Genomic DNA, 16,589 nt, shown 5'->3' with positions numbered 1-16,589 from the left:
ACCTATGTCTGGTAGTAACACAGGTAAAGAACTGATTTTCATTGGCAGATTTGCATATGAACCTCATTTGATTTGTAAACTCAAAAGGTAGACTCAAAATGACACCTGAAGGTGCTGGGGAAAGTTTTTCTGGAGGTCAAATGATATGAAATGAACTATCAGTGAGGTTGTGAGGAGGGAGGAGACTGAAATCCAAGCAGACAGTGATGGACTGGATTCAATTCAGAGTAAAGAAGAGAGTAAAGAGAAAGACTTCATATCTATCTCCACACAGGTACGTTATCATCATCATAACCCATATGATAAAGATCTCTGTCATATTTCTTTTGTTCCGTCATCTCTCTCTGTCATCTGTTTAATGATCTTTAGACAGTCAGAGATGGAAAAACTCATTCATCTGATTTTACTTTTTGGTGAGTACAGCTGACACACACGATGATGGGAACACACACAATGATCATTTTAAACACTACACTAAGAGTGGGTTACACCAACAAGGATTAAATTAAGCAGAGTTTAGAGCTAATCTATGGTTTGTTGATCCCAGTTTAATTTTAATTTGAGTTTTGTTGCACCAATTCAATTTAAACACAGATTAACAAATCTTTGATTAAAACTTTAACCTGCTTTTAAACCCTTCATCTGCCATTTATTTTGTCTACCATGATGAATTTGCCAGGGTAATTAAACAGCAACAATGTTGACGTTGTCATTGAAAAAGGAAATAAACAGTTTATGCAGGCAAAGGAAATTAAATTTTTGTATTATGTCACTACCTTCATACATCGGTAATCTCAAAGGCTGATTTAAAATAAAAACATTTGGCGATCTTTTAAAACAATCTATTGGATTGATTAATGGTGCAATGTGGCAGGAAATATTGCGAAATATTGTGATATAATGAACAAGACGCATTTGTCATGAAGCGCAGCCGTGTGTCTGTTCATTCACTGCCCTCTTTAGTTCCTGACTGGAGCGCATGACAGAGAAAAAGCGCAGTAAACGAAGCCTGGTCACCGGTCCTGTTAATATTCTTTTTAAGTGATCATGAGTGATCCCTATTCGTTTAATTTAAGAAATGTGGCTTTGAATGTACTGTAGTATAGGGATGGTATCCCGGACTTCACACTTCAAAGCCAACAAAACATACAGAGTCACCAGGGGCAGTTCTAGTATTTCATTCTTAGGGGGGCTTAGCCCTTAGTGATGATGACAACAACCTCCACTGATTCTAAATATGACTGTAATAAAGTTTCTTTAGTTCCTGAATGGAAAATTAAAAGCTGTTGTTTTAAACAACATAAGTGTGAGTAAATAATGGAATGATGTTTATTTTTTAGGGGCTAATAACCTTTATCATGACTATGACACTGCTACAATCACTTTATATTGATCATCTCTTACATGTCTCTGACCCCTTCAGTCTCTCTAACTCTTTCTGCACCTGCTTGCTCTCCTTTCCAAAATATATAAAAGCAAAAAGTCACTGAATGTTGTTTATAGTCTTTCTGATTTGTGTGTTTCATATACAACATTTGTGAGTGCACTGGGTGTTACATGCCAGACGTGTTTGTTTGTGTGATGGCGGTGTTTACAAAAAAATGTAAAACTGTTTGTGAACTGTTTCTGTTCATTGAGCCACACATTTAATTGTATATTTTTTGTTTAAACCTTCTGAAGTGCAAGTTTAAAATTAATCCCTGAGAGTTTATTTTTTTTTAAGTTTAAGGTAATGGAGCAACATGATTAAAGATAATCTTTTTTTAAGTTTGTTGTAAATTTTAAACCTGGATCAAAATGACAGTTTAAATGTAACCCTGTTTATTGTTAAACAAGATTTAAAATTTGGTGCAACAGAATTGTTAAATAAGCTTTGGTTTAAACCAGATTTAAGACTAATACTTGTTGGTGTAACTCACCCTAAATTAAGAGTGAAAGACCTTTGTGTTCATTTTAATTTAAATGACTTTAATATCGTTGTTAAAATGGTTTCTTTTGTTTCAACAGTTCTTGTTTCCATTCCGGGTAGTTTTGAAGGTAACCTTCTATTGGTATTTGACACACAAATGATCTAAAATGAGGCGCATCTGAATATAAACTGAATTTTGTTATTAAGTTTTTAAATAATCATCCATTATTGAGTTCAGTCATTAGAAACATTGAATGAGAGTTTAATGAATATATTTATGTTTTTGTGAATACTGATATCTTTATTATTTGCCTTATTTTAAAATATTGATTTCTTGAAACTTTATTGAATCTTTTTTAAAAATGCATGATTTGAATCATCAGTCTAAACTGCTCAATTCCAACAACAACAAAAATTCAAGAAAATTAAAAATATTTTTTAGTATTTTTGTTATGTTTTCAGTAAGAATGTCTAAAACATATTTGAATTATACTTTTTCTTGATGAGCAAAACAACCCAAGAAAATAAGTCTAGTTTTTAGACCAAAAATATCAAATTTAAGTGATTTTGTGCATAAAACAAGCAACAAATTTCTTAAACACTAAATTCAAGAAAAATACAAGAAAAAATTGCTTACCCCATTGGCAGATTGTTTTGTTTGTTTTGCTTGCTTTACGCACAAAATAACTTACATTTTATATTTTTTGTCTAAAAACTAGACTTATTTTCTTCGGTCATTTTGCTCATCAAAAAATAATTTTTTGATATTTTTACTGAAAACAAAAATACTAAGAACATTTTTCTTGAAAATAATTTTTTGCAGTGTAAAAACGCTTAGGTTACTCACGTAACCCCGGTTCCCTGAAATAACGGGAACGAAGCATTGCGTCAGTTAGCTGACGCTATGGGGGAAACTCCTGTTTACTCCGTGACTGAAGCCTATTGGTTAACGTCTGTACAAAGTACAGACCAATGACGTTTGAACCCGCGCGCGGGAGGAACGCGTCCTTATATAAGCGAGGTTCAATCGTCAGGAGCTCATTATATTCGACTGAAGCGCGCAGCCGAATAACACTCGCTGCGTAGACGTTTGTAGCACGGCAAGAGACGCAATGCTTCGTTCCCGTTATTTCAGGGAACCGGGGTTACGTGAGTAACCTAAGCGTTCCCTTTCAATACGGTTCACTTCGCATTGCGTCAGTTAGCTGACGCTATGGGGGAACGTAATCCCATCACGCCGTGCATACACAACGTACTGAAGTGCCTTACCGGAGAGACACTGCGTGTGGCCCTATACCCGGCATATTCACAGCTTAAAAAGCAAATGTGTAAGCACCATATAAATTGTTGACGCGCACACGGTGGGGTTTTAAACGCACCGGGGGCACATAACATAGCACAAGACGGCGAGGTACCGAGCGCGCCCCGGCTGTGCGAGATAAGTAAATTCAGAGTCACGTTGGTGAGCTCGCTGAGCGCACCGTGGTGTACACATAAAACGCATGAGCGTGCATGATTGAGCCGAGAGAACCTGCGCTCGTAGGGCAGGGACGTCTAAGCTGTACAATCTGACAACGTAGACGGCGAAGACCAGCCGGCCGCGTAGCAGATATCAAATATAGATATAGATACCCCTGTAGACCAAGTTCATGAAGAAGCCAAACTCGCAGAGAGTGGGCTCTATATAGGACATAGCTCATAGAGGGGCGTGAGCCAGTGCGATGGTTTCAACGATCCATCTAAATAACCACTGTTAGCAACAGACATACGTAGTGAGTGATCTGCGAAGCTCACGAACGGCCGATCTGACTATAATATGCGGCAGAACGGTTCGTAGCGTGGGATTATACAGATACCACAATAGTGTGAACCCAGGTGCACCCTCGAGCGCATCGGGATGCATATAGGTAGTATTATAGTGCACAGATCGGTGAGCTTTCCAAGCGCGCCGTAAATGTGTATTGACTATAAATTGCACGGGCACAGGTGAACACTTGAATACATCGTGAATGCATATAGATGAATCAGAGTGTTATAATGCACAGGCCAGCAAGATTCTCGAGCGCGCCGTCATGTGTTCTGATAATAAATTGTGCGCCCACGGGTGAACTCTTCAGTGCACCGTGAATGCGTATAGATAAATCAGTGCACAGAACGCGCCGTGAATGTGTACAAATATGATTGATGAACGTAACGGTGGGCACCCAACGCACCGTGAACGTACACAGATGAACAACAATGTATGTGTCACAATTCATAACACAGCTGTGTATACAGGTGAGCTTTCCCAAGCGCATCTTATTGTATACCAAAATGTTATAGCGTGTACATGTGAGCTTCTCTAAGCGCACGGTGGACGCATATAATTAAAAACCATATCGTGCATACAGGTGAGCTAATGGGCGCACCTTTAATGCAACAAACCTCAGTAGTGCGAAGCAGGGATGTCGAAGCTGTAAACTGACAACGTGGACGGCGGGGACCAGCCGGCCGTGTCACAATTGTCAAATGAGAAACCTCTAAGACCATGCCCATGCTCTAAGACAAGTGAGCATAATTGTCACGGGAGGTGATAACGTCAACGATCCATAAATAGCCTGTATTGACAGGTGCTCTAGTGAGTGATCTGTGACGCAGATGAACAGCTGATCGTCTGATGTACGTCAGACGTATGTGTCATCCAGGACCTTGGACAGTTCCAGAGCGCTGTGCCTCGGGCACCGTCCGCATCTGAGAAATGACAGGCTTATGAATAAAGTGAATGGCCAGCCGTAAAAGCATGGTTCGCTGTTACCGCCGCCGTCCGCATCTGAGAGATGACAGGCTTGTGAATTAAATGAATGGTCGGTCTTAAAAGCGTGGTTGTCTGTTATCACGGCCACATAGATATAGGTAGGGGAGAGAGCCGCCGTGCCTCTGTAGTGAGGAGAAAAGTGTTCCACCCACGATTCGCGGGGGGTATTGACTTTCAAATGTCACTAGACAGAATGGATCAGACTTTGCATAAGGACGCCTCGTGAAAGGGGTCCTAGCAGCTTGTGTCAATGTGTCATAAGGCACGTAATGTAGGTCGTGTCCCACGGATGCCATCTCCGCACGCCCATCGTAATGGGTTAATATTGGTAGTTTAAGCATGAGATGCGTATCACTCTGATTGAACATAGCTTATAAAGCGATGCAATGAGTTTATAAAGGAGATGACTCGTCAGCTTGTTCAGGGGGCGAGATCTCAGTCTGGTTCGGTAAATAATGAAACCACCGTAGATTGCCCGACCGCATTATCACAATAACACGGTCGAGAGTGCTGCAGTGCTAAATCATCCTCTTAATGTACCGTATTCACAGTACAAGGTGATTTATATGAGACAAACGGCGTTCCACGCGCCGAAGGCTGATTGCCGTCGTAAAGCGTGTTCAACCCACAGCAAATGCTGGGCTAGCTCGTAATGACAGCACTTCATGCAGCAGTGTGTAACTTAAGCAAGCTTCCCGGCCGTCAGCTCGGGGCGGGACCTTTGCTTAGTCAAACTGAAGTGGACTTATGAACAATGCCACGATATTCAGCTTTCTGAGGCTCGTTAGAGGGGTACGTGCGCCCGTCTTAAACGAGATGCCACGCGCGTCTGACTGTGCGCGCGCTTTAAGCTTTGAAACTTATTGTGGCGGGTAGCAAGCTCACTTGAGGTTGATATTACCCTTAATATCTCCGAGTATTGGAGCGGAGGTGTGAGCGTCTTCGGATCCGCTAATATAAATCAGCTATATGGCCGAAAAACGTCATAAACCGCTTGGCTGTAAGCCTTTGAGTGGCCGTCCGGAGAGGGCGCGATTCAAACGCTTGGAGCCATGCAAAAGTCTGAGGCTGTCCTTCCTCTAGGAAGAGAGAATAACAGCCGTAAGACCGTGCTCGTTTGCGCCATCAGCATCGTAGCGGAGAAACTGAGGTGGGCTGCGAGCGAATTTGGCAGAAAGGTGTTAGAGACACCGTACAGTCGTGGGGTGTCAATACACAGTATATGGCCAAACCGGGGTTTTTTCGGCTAGCGTCGATAGAATTATGGACAGCGGGCCGTGTGTGCGTATTACTGATTGCTTGTCAGTAAGGCGATAAAGTGTTTAGAGACACCGTACAACCGTGGGTGTCAATACACAGTATAGTAAGCACGGAAATTACTCTTTTTAGAGGAATTAAATACAGTTCGCCACTATAGTGAGGTCGCATAGCCGACAGTATTACACAGTATGTTTGGATAAACAGCACACAGAAAACATTTCAGGGCAGTCCAGCCGAGGCGCGACATAACCCCTTTTTCCCAGACAGTTTCGTTCTCTGTTGATGCAGCTATGCTGCGGAGACCAGAGCTCAGCCGTTCAGGTGCACAAGCCTCAGTAGTGACGGTGACCGAACGGCTCACGGAGCAGGGTAGTATGTCTAGGTAGTTTAATGTCAGACTGAACCCATCGCAGAGAGGAAGTCTGCCGCGAGGCCTGCGGTTTTGCCGTTTATTAAAAGGGCAGAAAAACCGGGTATATATATATATAAGAATGTACCAATATTCAGCGCACTGATATAGGACGGGACTGAATAAAGGGAGGTATTCGGGCCTCAGTATATTATAAACAAATTCGTTCTGCCTCTGATTCCGTCTAAACCAGAGAGAAATTACCAGGCAGACGAAAAATGAGCTATCTGAAGTGAGATCGGCTCAGGCCAGTAAAGCTCTATAATAAGTGTTTTAGCGCTCCAATAGAGGCGTGTCCGCCTTATCGAGCAGACGAATGAGATCGTGCCGCTCCAGGAGGGGAGGGGCATGAAGCTCTCTTATAATGAGTGTTCTTGGTGCTCCAATAGCGGCGAATCGGCCCTATCGAGCAGACGAATGAGATCGCGCCGCTCCAGGAGGGGAGGGGCATGAAGCTCTGTAATCGTTGAACACTGGACAGCTGCATTTAGGGGCAGCGAGCCGTAATACCGCGTGCTAGCTAAGCCGTTAAGAGACCTCACCACTGTGGGGAAAGGAGCGAGGGACTCCGCGAGCGTGGAGCACGAGTGGCTGTGCTATGACAGAGACAGGGGCAGACCGCCCGTGTTTGCTTGTCGTATGCATCTATCCAGGTCTACGGTTCCCCGCTTGTTCATCTCAACAAGAGAGGAACGGCAGAGGGGAGCAGCAACACAGACAGAACAGCCATGCGTCGTGACGGTATCACCCGATGCACTCGGGGGATTAATATATGTGCCAGAGATCTCGCCACTGAATGTGAGAGGAGCGAAGGGACTCTGTAAGCATGAACGGTTGCGGTGTGACAGAACACAGGGGGGGTTAGTCCGTGTGTGCTTGTCTATGCATCCATCTAGTCTCATGGCTCGCCGTGTGTTCATCCCGGCGAGAGAGGAACAGCAGGGGGAGCACGAAACATGGATAAGACAACCAAAGCATAAGCGCGGTCCCGGCGTGGGAGGTGCCAGACCAGTAACGCGCTCGGAGGAAATTCATAGCAGAGAGGCTCACCGAGCCGCTGTGCTGGACGCTATTACAACAGCGCCTGCTCTTTTAGCTTATAGCTTTATATTAAAAATATCGATCTTACCGGGCGGCCGCAGGGGAGACCTCGTCAGGCGTGTGTCTGCTGCACAGGGCTCGAACCACGGCAAGCGAAGGCTATCTTCGGTTCTCGGCCGGAAAGCGGCAGGGGAAGACGCTAGACCTGGACTCTGCTATCTTCGGTTCTCAGCCGGAAAACGGCAGGGGAAGACGCTAGGCCTGGACTCCGCTGCAGGGCTTTTGTCAACGGCGAGGTAAGGCTTCTTCTTTTTCTTCGGAGCAGCGAGAGGTTCGCGCTGAAGGAGAAAATAATGAGCTCCTGACGATTGAACCGCGCTTGTATAAGGACGCGTTCCTCCCGCGCGCGGGTTCAAACGTCATTGGTCTGTACTTTGTACAGACGTTAACCAATAGGCTTCAGTCACGGAGTAAACAGGAGTTTCCCCCATAGCGTCAGCTAACTGACGCAATGCGAAGTGAACCGTATTGAAAGGGAACTAGAGTTATTTTCTTGGCTTGTTTTGCTCATTAAGAAAAAGCATCTTAATTTAAGAATTTTTTGATGTTTTCAGTAAAAATAAGACAAAAATAATAAGAATTTTTTTTCTTGAAAATCATTTTTTGCAGTGCAGTCATTTAAGAAAACGTCAACTGAGAGTTTAATGAATATATTCACATTTTTATGAACACTGATATCTTTATTATTTGCCTTATTTTAAAATATTAATATCTTGAAACTTTATTTAATCATTTAAAAACATTCATGATTTGAATCATCAGTCAAAATTGCTCTTCTGTATTTTAAAAACTTTATTCATATTAAACTTCTGTCATGAAGATCATCAAGTTTGTCATGAACTATTAGACTCCAACCAGATCATGAGGGTTGATGAGATTCAGATTATCACAGATGTGTTTATATCTCCACACTGACTGATCAACTGTCTTTGATGATTTATTTTCTAGAGAATTTAGCACGTAGAGGAACAGTTACGCAGTCATCTATATATTCTACCTTTGGAGCACAAAATGCCATAGATGGTTTAAGATATGGACCAGGTGAAGCTGCATACTGCTCCGTTACTGGAAATGAATTAAGTCCATGGTGGAGGTTGGATCTCTTGGATTATTATGAGATTAGTACAGTAATCATCACTACTAGATCAGACTGTTGTCTTTGGCAAACCAATGGAGCAGAGATTCGTATTGGAAACTCCACTGAAAACGATGGAAACGACAATCCCATGTAAAATTATTCATGACATCAGTTTATAGATATCATTTTAAACACTTCTAGAGATTAACTGATTATCTCTCATTCTAGATGTGCTATAACTTCAGGTGGTCAAACTATGAGTTACTCATGTGGTGTAATGGTGGGACGTTATATAAATGTGGTCCTGACTGGACGTACATCTAATCTCGCTCTCTGTGAAGTTGAGGTTTATGAAACAGGTGAGATCTGACACTTTATTCTGTGCTGTTAGATAGCACTGAGGAAATTACATTTATTTGACAAAATTGACTTTTTGAACTGTTGAATTAAATAAGACTGACTGATCCGCTGTCTTTGATCACATTTTTAGAGAACGTGGCTTTCAGTGGAACAGCTACACAGTCATCCACATATTACAACTTTATAGCTCAAAATGCCATAGATGGTGTAAAATATGGACCAGGTGAAGGTGCATTCTGCGCCTCTACAGCAACTCAATATTTATCATGGTGGAGGTTGGATCTTCAGTATAAATATGAGATTGGCACAATAATCATCACTGCTAGATCAGATGGTAGTTTTGATCAAACCAATGGAGCAGAGATTCGTATTGGAAACTCCCTGGAAAACAATGGATACAACAATCCCCCGTAAAGTTACTTTTAAAATCAGTTTAACAAAAACTTGATTTAAACACCTTGATGTAGAGACTGGTTGATTGATTGATTGATTTTCTCTTTTTCTAGATGTGCTGTAACTTCTGGATTTCAATCTGGTCAAACTATCAGTTACTCGTGTAATGGGATGGAGGGACGCTATGTGTATCTGATCATGAATAGACAATGGTCTTATCTCTCTTTATGTGAAGTGGAGATCTATGGAAAACGTAATTTTTAAACCAAATTTTATATATTTTGTAAGCAGAGGTGGTCTTAACATCGAGGCATAGCTAGGAGGCTCCTTGGGGCCCCTACCAGCGATCATAGTAGGGGGCCCCAACCAACCTAAAAAATAAATAAATACATAAACCCTTATTATCATGAACACTTCAAAAGCATGGTAAATTGTATTAATATTCTTAAGAAATACATTGAAACTTTGAAGTAGTAGTTAAAAGGTCCAGTCCATGTTTATCTGTCACTACACATACACCCCCTTCTTTCACAATGAAATGGACTAGTCTGTAACGGTGTGCAGTGCATGGTGCGAAAGATAAACACAGAGTGACTGGGAAAGTACATGAACAGAGATCAATAAATACAAATATAAACGCGAAAATTAAATGATCTTACCCGAGCGGCTCAAATAAAAGAAAAAAGTGATGATGTGGCTCTGGTAAGTCAACCGCCTAGTTCTGCTAGTAATAGCCCTAGCCCTAAACTGATAAAAATATTTTGTGGTGCAGTAAATAATGTTACTAGAGAAAAAACTAATTTAAACCTTATGTTATATTGTTCAAGTTTTCATCCACTATGGGGTGCTGTTGAGTCTTAATTTGGCCACAACTTTCTCTGTGTTTTGACTTATTATATATTGGGTCGTGACTATTAATTTGTGTAGTGCTACACTTTGTGTGTTCTCTGCTTTCCATCTTCATTTTGGAGGAAACACTTTTTTTCATTCTCTTTTAAGGATTGAATAGGGGGGCCTAATACATTCCTTGGCCTTGGGCCCCCAATTCGCTAAATCCGCCACTGTTTGTAAGAGAGGGGAAATTTGAGATTGTGTAAATTCCTGATTGAATACGTGTGATAAAAAGGCTTTGTGTGATGATGACTCCAAAGCTTTAAAATTAAGATTCATGTGCAGTTTATTAGACTGTAAAAAGATTTTTTTAAGAAGTTGCCTGATTGGCTCAGAATTAGAGTTAATTTAACTTAAAAATATTAATTAACTCAAAAAAGTTGTGTAAAAATTATTTGTCAACTAACATTTGTAAAGTGTCCATAATTCCTGTGTTTTCGAAGCTTTGATTGTGTTAAAGGAGTAGTCCACTTTATAGATGGGGCCCATTGACTTACCATAGTAAATTTTTGTCCTACTATGAAAAGTCAATGGAACCCATCTTTATAGTGTACTACTCCTTTAATGGCATCTTAGATTAGCCAGAGCCGTTTGAGTTTAGCTGGCGACTGTCATATTCCTGTGGGCAGAGGTTAGTCAGAAACTCTTTTTTTCATGACATTTATCTGGGAAGAGGGCTGTAGTCTAAACCGGCTGTTCTCTGTAGTAACTTAAAAAGCACATTTTTTAAAGAAAATATATATCGCTTGGTATTAAACTTTGAGCTTTATAATTTTGCAGGCATTATTTATGCTATAACAGCAACATTACACACTAACTAAAGTTTTACAAATGGGATCATGAAATTGTCCGCTTTACACTTACACAATATTAGTTTAGTCTTCAATAATAATTGTTGTTCTTATAATTGTACTGAACTTTCTTTCTGTTTAGATTTTTGTTCATTTTGACCACTTGTAATATTTTCCTCAAATATCAGTGTTTTTGTTTGTATATGATTGTTGAGTTTGTGTTTCTTGTGTTTCAGGTCATTTTAAGAAAAAACTGTTGAGGCTGCAATTTCTCTCCAGTGTTAATGCAGCGGCTGTGAGTGATCAAATCCTCAACAAGGTTAGAAAAAGATTTTTGAAAATAAATAAATGTTATTTTAAGGGGTAATGAACTAAATATTTTTTGTATTATAAAACGGGCATTTCTGGTCCTTCATTCTGATTGGTTGAAACGCGCTCTAAGCTGTGATAAAATACAACGGTAACCCCACGGTTCACGGTTGATATATTTTATGCTTATTTAAAGAAAAAAAATCTGCTTCACGTCGTGCCTAATAATGCCCCGTAGCGGTTATAAAATTCACTGGTAACCCACTGCTTCTTGGGGCTTACTGCTTTATTTTATAATGTTCCCTAAAGTGTACATTAATAATAATATTAATGTTTCCCACACATTGACTTTACTTAGGCAGGCCGCCCAGGTATAACAACCATCCAAGTATATCTGGCATCAGATTTTCTATAAAAAAAATTTGTTCTTCCGTGATAATGACACTCTTTAAATATTTTGCCCGCGAGCACGTCGTGTCTCTCTTAATGAGTTCGGTGTGCATTCACGTGCTCTCTGTATCTCGATAAATTGGGTGTGATGCAAAACCTGACTCGATCGTAGAAAGGCCATCATAAGAGTCAGTCAGCGTTAACATGCTAAAGTTTCAGTTTCAATCGTGTGCCTCCAGTTTCTATTGCATAACATCTGGCTCTTGTATTGAATGACATGACCATGCATTGCACTTTCGTTCTCTCATTTTTTTATACTATTATTTTTAATGAACCATCTTTGTTTATCTAAAAAGTTTTTTTAAGAGAGCACAGAGATGGTAACAAAAATGCATTGCTATGCTAATGTTGCATTGAAGGAGCAAAGCTCAAGCTGACTCAAGATGAGAATGAGAATTAACAGTATGTTGTATTTGTGTATTGATGAATTTTAGCTGCAGTCTGCTCTGTCATCATTATACATCTCTGATTTTAATCTGTCCTGGGTACGACGCCCTTATACAGAGAGAGTGAAACAACAGCAGAACATCCAAGGCAAGTACATCAAATTTTAAAAAACATGTTTTGTTGTTTCACAGTTTTGAATTACAGTGAGAACAAACAAATGTCCCACAGGAGTGTTGACCAAACCAGAGCTGTATTTTTTATAAATGTTTATCATTTAAGTGTTTTTAAGTCTTGCCAATTTAAATATTCAAGTGCAAGAAGGTGCAAAACAGAACTCAATGTGGTACTTGCGTTCGGTTTAAGAAGCCTTTTTTTTACTGTTTTAATTTTACTTTACATTTGATTACTCAGTTTTTTCCCCTGAAAATTACAGGTAGACAAACCAAAAGTCTTCTTTTGTATAAACTTGTGATTTTGCTTGTTAGGATTTTATTACTAACTATTTACTTTAACAACACTTAAAATGTGTCTGATACAGGCTAATAGTTTTTGGTGTCATTACCTTATTTATTGAGTTTACATTGGTCCAAGATAATAAAAATAATAATTAGACATATTTTATATTATACATGTATTACTGTTTGTTGTAGGGCTAGTGACCTTTTTGCCAGGGTAAACAATACAGTATATGGCCAAATGGGCTAGTGGAAAAAGACACAAAATTGAGGATTAGCCTACACTGAAAAAAGTGAAAAGTTGAATCAACTTAAAAATGATTAAAAACATTTTTATTCTATCAACTACCGACAACATTTCTGCCAAATTCTTAATAAAAATAATGTTTTTATTTGCATGTATTTAAAAAAAGGAAAACATGGTCAAAATAAAAAAATTATAATAATAAAAAGGATTTTTCAATCTTGCAGCACTGCAGAGAAGTTCAAAATAATTTCTCAACAACTAAATACTAACGATTTTACATGTATTTTAGGGAAAAAATATAATGTCAACATGAAAGTATATATATATGTATATATATATATATATATATATATATATATATATATATATATATATATATATATATATATATATATATATATATATATATATATATATACATGTAAAATGCGTTAACTGCATTAATTAACATGAATAATAATGAACTGCACTTATACTGTACAGCATTTATTAATCTTTGGTCATGTTAATTTCAACAATTACTAATACTTAATTAAAATTTTGTTTAAAGTTAGTTAATGCACTGTAAACTAACATGAACAAACAATTAACAGCTTTATTTCTATTAACTAACATTAACAAAGATTAATAAATACTGTAACAAATGTATTGCTCATGGTTTGTTCGTGTTAGTTAATATACATTAACTAATGTTAACTAATAAACCTTATTGTAAAGTGTTACCACAAATGCATACTATAATTTACTAAATCCTTATATTTCATCCCCAGGTTCTTGTGCTAAAATACCTACCTGAAAGATACAGAAGATAAAGAAGACATTATTGTTCTTGCTGTATTTTCATTTAAAGTCTAGCTGAAATGTATTGTACATATTTTTTTGAACTTGACTGTGGATAGGTTTAAATTACCTTCAATACGCACTTTATTTACTAGGATGGAATAAATTGCACAATATATTATATCATAAAATTGTTTTATAATAGACACAATTAGTCTATTATCAGTTATGAACAGTCAAACAGATCAACAGTCAAACCTACTGTGTACTTTTATACATTTAGCAAACCAGCGGTCATCCTTATATTTTTTTCAGATATCATTTCAGCTGTTAAAGTACAGTACACATAACTAATAATCATTATAGAGTTTATTTCGATTTTCTGTCTTATCTCCATGTAATTTATTTTTTTCAATTTCTTCATTTTGTTGTCTTTTCTATTATATATCAATAATATAACAGAAGAAAACAAGACTTTAAATAGTTAATTCAATGCTGTTCAGCTTTATAAGAAAGATACTGAGTGTCATAAATGTCAGGTTATACTTTCTAATTATCAACTTTCTGCACTATACAAATGACCTCTGTTGTTTATCTGTAAATCATTATTTCATTCACTTTAAGCTACTTTGTGTTTACAGTAGTTCAACTTCTATATACATGAAGACAAATCACTGGTTGGTATAAAAGAAAAAGTCTGACAGAAATGACATGATTTTACACTATCAGTGTCAAAATACCCCATCACATTTTTTCAAAAGCATAGATTTATTAATCCTAAAAAATCATTCAAAGATTATAGTTTCATGTGTGAAATCTGCTTGAATTATTTCAAATGCTTAATTTATACTAGCATAAGGGCATAAAGTTTGTGTTGAGGATAAAAACTACAACACAAGAAGTCAGACAGCAAGCGACTTCACCGCCTACTGTATGATTTCTGTCAATATACTGTAAACTCACTCCAGTACTGTAAACTAAAGCCTATATCAGGAATATGGAAAAAGACACTTGACAGAAATACATTAACTGCATCATTGAATTGTTATCTTTAAAATCTAATCATTTTAGATGACGAATATATTTTGGAAAAATGTATTGTTTCACTAAAAATGAGTTGTATTGCACATTATATAAATGAATCATATTTACAATCATTGTATTTGTAATAACATTCCTACTGGACAAGATGTGTTTTTGTAGTTCTTTTTTTGTTCATCTTCTGTGTCACTTTCTTTCTCCAGTATATCCTTTTCACATGCCTCTGTGGCTCTCTCTGTCCCTCCATTTTATCATCATTTCTGTTAAAAACCTTTTCTACATCTCCTCCTGCTCTTGTATTATGTAAAGATAAAGATTAGTTAATGTTAATGTTTATTTAACTTTAAACAAACTGTTGTCAATAAAAAACATCAATTTAAATCTACAGTAAGTTTCTGCCAAACATCTGTCAGTAATACCATAATTTCTACAGACATTTTAACAGTGTGTTCTCCTCTGCATACTTGATTTTCTTTAAGAAATATCTCTCTATGTCTCTCTTTCTGGACTTTCTTCCCCACACAGCATAATAAACAGCAACATGCAAACGCACTAATGACTAGTAAATGTACTAGCATAAATATATTCTAAACATGCATCCAGACAAACAATAATCCAGCAAACTGTACTGTAACATATTTCATTTAAATACTATTTTGCAACCGGCAATGACCCGTTCATCTGTGAGTTTTCAATGACTGGTGGTTTAAAATCTTACAACACCTGACACTACTTAGTTTTCATAATGATGGTTGCTCTGAGCACAACAGATATCAGATAAAATGAGTCGTACAGCTTTTACCCACTTTTAACTTTGATATTTGGTATGTCCACTTTTTGCATCAATAAGAGCAGATCATCTCTCTGGCGCAGTGTCAATATATTTCCTCAAGACTTTATCAGTAATGTTATTTCATGCCTTCTGCAACTCAAGCCAAAGGTTTTCATTTGAATGTACAAGTGCAGGTTATTTTACATCATGGGGTGAAGGTCCGGACTCTGAAGGGGCCAGTAAGGAAAATGACTTAAATCTCCTTATGATGACCACCACTGTATTTACAAAGTCTTGATGTTATATAAACCAGAATAGAGTCATCATAAGGAGATTTAGTTCATATTCATTATTGGTCCCTTGAAAATCTAGCCCTCATCCTCATAAAAAAGGTCAATATATTCACATCTGTTAGGTGTTGTAATAATTTTGGCTAATAATTTTGCTGTAGTGTCCATGTCCTCCACCAGGGGGCACTCCCTTATTGCTCATTGACAATATATCATTAATATATCATGAACTACACTTCCCATAACCCATTGCTGGATTCATCATGCTTAGGTCTCAATCAGCTTAGTTTTTTTAAATGAAATTTTACACTGCCATTTAACAAGTAACTGTTTATTTGGTTACACTTTATTTTGATAGTCCACTTTAGACATTCTACTAACTATAAATAACTTTGCAACTACATGTCAACTAACTTTTAATAATTTGCAACTATACGTCAACTAACTTTAATTAGAGTATTAGTAGACTGTAATGGTTGGGGTTAGGGAAGAGGTTTGGGTTAGTGGAATAAGTTGACATGCACCTGCAAAGATACTTATAGTCAGTTGAATGTCTGTTGAGATATCATCACAATAAAGTGTAAGTAGATATTAAGCAGACAGTCAACTAATTCTCTAAAGATTGGTAGTTGATATGTAGTTGCAAAGTTACTTATAATTAGTAAAATGTCTAAAGTGGACTATCAAAATAAAGTGTTACAGTTTATTTATATTATTTTGAAAAGTATTGTGGGTGTTATATCGGTGAATGTTACATCACAACACAATTATGTTATTAAGCAAAGACTTGTGCTCATGGGAGTTGTAGTTTCCCAGTGTCGCATTGCACATTGTTTATAATTTCGCATAACTTTTAAGAAAACTACAATTAA

The 16,589-nt window shown here is 37.8% G+C and overlaps 1 long non-coding RNA gene across 1 annotated transcript; it reads left to right on the top strand.

Annotated features, from left to right (window-relative positions):
* Positions 1 to 367: 367 nt before the first annotated feature.
* LOC135743623 (uncharacterized) lies at positions 368 to 8,910 on the top strand. Its single transcript, XR_010530556.1, has 4 exons — positions 368 to 413; positions 2,008 to 2,037; positions 8,422 to 8,701; positions 8,780 to 8,910. It is a non-coding gene; the product is annotated as an uncharacterized lncRNA (long non-coding RNA).
* Positions 8,911 to 16,589: the final 7,679 nt, after the last annotated feature.

Source organism: Paramisgurnus dabryanus, chromosome 2 (genome assembly GCF_030506205.2).
Source record: "Paramisgurnus dabryanus chromosome 2, PD_genome_1.1, whole genome shotgun sequence".
Lineage (NCBI taxonomy): Eukaryota > Metazoa > Chordata > Actinopteri > Cypriniformes > Cobitidae > Paramisgurnus > Paramisgurnus dabryanus.
This window is presented reverse-complemented; position numbering and strand designations above follow the sequence as displayed.